The sequence below is a fragment of the Chinchilla lanigera genome, unplaced genomic scaffold (genome assembly GCF_000276665.1).
Source record: "Chinchilla lanigera isolate Chin_1 unplaced genomic scaffold, ChiLan1.0 scaffold00003, whole genome shotgun sequence".
NCBI lineage: Eukaryota > Metazoa > Chordata > Mammalia > Rodentia > Chinchillidae > Chinchilla > Chinchilla lanigera.
In genome coordinates, this window is record NW_004955404.1 from 124013 (window position 1) to 127782 (window position 3770).

Below are 3770 nucleotides of genomic sequence, written 5' to 3' on the forward strand. Positions count from 1 at the left end.
ACAGTTCTTAATCACATGACCCAGATACTTCTGTGGGTCACTATTTCTGGCTTTCACGGTGCAGATGTTCCATGGTACCTGCAAGAAGAGCACAGAAACAGAGAGCATTCAGCTCTAAGTTTCTGGCCCGTAAGAATCCTGGGGGAAGCCCAGTGAAGGAAGCTGTGGGTTGTGCCTGGGTGAGTGAAAGATAGATTTGAATTTTCAGTCCAGCTTTTCTGGGAAACAGGGAACACATTGTGACCCCAGGTCTTTTATGCCAGGAGCTCATAATGCTTGGTGCAGAGGGAAGCCACAGCTATCGATATGCCCTAGTCAGGCACTCTGGTTCCATGCTGTTTGCAAAAGCACCCTGTCCTACCCAGAGCTTCCACCCCAGTTTCCTTTTTTATCAGGCTATGGAATATATAACACTTTCAGAACTGAATGACCACAGCTTTTGTGCTATTTTGGAGTAGCTATTTTCTGTCCCTACTTACTGATCTTCAAGTCTGTCATTTGCAGGGGAGGGTCCCTCCTGGGGTGATGCAAGCAGGAACAGTGGTGTTTCAGTGCAGCAGCCAATCCTGGAGAACAAGCTATGGCACTGCCTACAGGAACTATGCAGGAGGGCTGGACACACAGCGCCCTGGGTGGAGGCCCTGGGGTCACTTAAATCCTACCAGACTGTGTGCGCTGAGTCATCTCTACAGTCCCAGGAGTCTGGGCTCTGCAGCAAGTCACAAGCAAAACAGGAAGCGTGTGTTTCTGAGTCTTGGGGGCTGTAGCTGAAGGCCTCCCAAGGCCTGGTATTCTCTTAGCACCTAGAAAGAAATAGGGTCCCTGCTGTTAGCAATACTATCTCTTGCTGCAAATTTAATGTGGATGCAGTTGTATAAATAAAAAAACAAACCATTCTCACCATCATAAAAATGAGGAAGCAAGCTCATGTGTATTTTTGGCAATGTACCCTTCCCTTTGAGAAAAAGAGCAAAATGCAACTGACATACACACTACATCCTCTCATCTGATTGACAGGGAAATAAACTTGAGAACACAATAGACACTTGATTAATGATGAAGTGTCTTGGACTTCTAGGAGGGTGGACCTTTTCAGTGGGAAATGGTTGGCATGGTTCTACATCCTAGTGAAAATCATCACCAGGATAGGTCCAGTTTAGCCTCATTTATCCAAGAAGAAAAGCATTTCAGGGAGTCTGAGGGAAGGAGTCCTATCGCCAGGCTTGATGGGAACAAGGCCGTACTCTGCCAGGGCGTGACCATTCTTACCTTACAACCCTTATCCCTGTTCTGGCCCCTGTCAGTTAAATCAATGAAATCATCTCTTTAGATATAGGAATTGGGATTTGGAGGTAGCTGACCCCTGAACTATCCACAAACCTGGGGAGCTTGGAGTTACCTCCTACTCATGCATAGCAAGTTGAAATGGGCTTCAGAAAAGGTGGAGGATAAGACCCAAAGCCATTCCAGGCCAGAGTACTCTAGTACTCTCCATGAACTTGTGATCATTGTCAAGTGACACTCAAACCCAATTGCTCATCATAATGAGATATGCAGGAAATCTCCAGATTATGGCATTCTTCAGAATCTTCCAGCAAATTCTTCATTCTTGAGCTGTCTCATGCAAGCATAGACAACCCTGGAGAACCATATCCAGAAAAGGCAAACTGCTCCTCTTCCCATCTTGTGTTGTAGATGATGATATTTGTCTATCCCAACCTCTTTTGCAGAAAAATTCAGATTTCTGCTTGAGGGGGCTTCTAACACACCAGGAAAAACCAGTAAAATGTTGAAGCTCACTTCCCAATGGAGGATGCTGAAGTACCTTGAATTTCTTAGGCTGCATGCTCTGTGAGTGTGCATGGCAGTGCAGCTGGTGCTTGGTGAGGACAGAAAGCCCCTGGAGCATAAGTGGAGACCCAGATGTGTTGGTGCACAGGTGTTGGAAGCAGACAGGTCATCATACTGATCTTAAATGAGGACCCTCACCTCTCCAAGTGCTTCCATTCCTCCCTGCTGCTCACTGCTTTGTGTGTAGTAACTGATGAGTTTTTGAAGCTTGTTCTCTAGGACAAAATTGAGTTACACATTCAGGAAAGCAGTCTGTAGTTATCCCAGGAGCAGATGCATTCTTGGGTCACCTAATTTTTAAAAATGTGAGTGATCATTGGTAAAATGGCACTCGGACAAGGAACCAGTAAAAATCATTTGCACCTTACAAGGTAAACTCAGCTGCTCCCTTCCACAGACATTGGGTGCAGGGGTGGCAAGAGATTGGTTCTAATTCTTGGCCCAGTGACATTTCCCTCCACATTCAAAATAGTAATTTGTCTTATTCCACATCACAGCCTCTTTGTGTGAAGGATGTGACAGGTAAAAGTTTGAGTAGGTATGTAGTTAAGGAAGTCACTCTGCCTTCCTAGAGGGCATGAGATGTGGGTAGTGGATTTCATCCCTGTATATCTCCACTTGGACCTGGAAGGGGGATGAAGGAGACTGCAACAAGGTCTTGGGGTCTGAGGCTCCTTCCTTTTGTTTGAAGGCTATCAAGGCAGATACAGGGAGAGGTTGGTTTACTCACTGCAGGGGTTTCCTGACAACTAGCACTCACTGGGCCCTTTCCAGGCACATTCCTGACCTCTGATCTCCACGAGGACCACACTGATTAAGATTGTCCAGCACTTCCTGTTCACTGCCAAAGCCAGAGATTCCTGTTCCCTCCCCACCTCTACCTTTCCTTACTTCTACCCAATCCTGCTGCTCTCTGCTGCTCCTATCATGCTGGCCCCCTCCAGGGAGAAGTATAGCCTCTCTGTGCTCCCAGAGAAACTACTTTCAGAGCCCTACAGCCCCTACAGTCCATGTGTCTCTTGGCCGTGTGTGCCCGGGATTACTTGGAGCTCCCATAGGATGAAAGGCTGGAGGTAGGTATGTGAGTATCTCTGCCCTTCACCAAAGCAACTTTCCTGAATGTTTAATATGTTGGTGTTGTGCTTACTTTTGTTTGAAGAAAATGTCCCAGAGCCCATAAAAGCTCAGAAAAACCACTGTTGCAGCAGTCCACAGTTTGTATCTTAAATTCAGGTTGATGCATGTAACATTTTCCCCATGAACATGGATTGATGATTTGCTTTTGAGATCTGCTTTTAAAAGGTGCTGGTGATTAGGAAATAAACTGGCATAACTCTTCCCAACTGAGGAAAGCTACTAGGATGAACACACAGGGAAATGGGTCACATGGCCATAGGTTGCTGGCTTTCTGTTCATCAGGGTGGAAGTTTGGAGCACCAGTGCAGTCCTCAACCTTTTACTGGAACATAAAGTGTTCTCTGGCTGAGAAAAGAGAGCAAAGTAGGAAAATGAGGCACAATGAGTGAGGTCAGTGATCTGACTGCCTCAGGAAGCATGTTTCATCCTGAGGAGCAGAGTGAGAGGATGAGTAAGCAGTTATAGATCTTCTGACAATTCTATAACACAGGGATTTCCTGCAGTAGGGCCTTCCCAAGGTCCCCTGTGGGTTGGACCCTTCTGAGATGGACCTTCTCCTAGAACTTTCATGATGCTCCCTATGTGTGTTGTCCCATTTGAGGCAGACTTTCTCCCAGGAACTAGGCTGATCAAGGAGTGTGGAATTCAGCTGAGGGCCAAAGTGTCTAGAATCTCTGCATACCTAGTACCAGTAGTATAGTGGTTGATTGATTGTGTCAACTTGAGAAGCTTAGAAGCTTAACTAAGTCAGCTCAGCAATTCTATACCCTAGGGTATAGAGG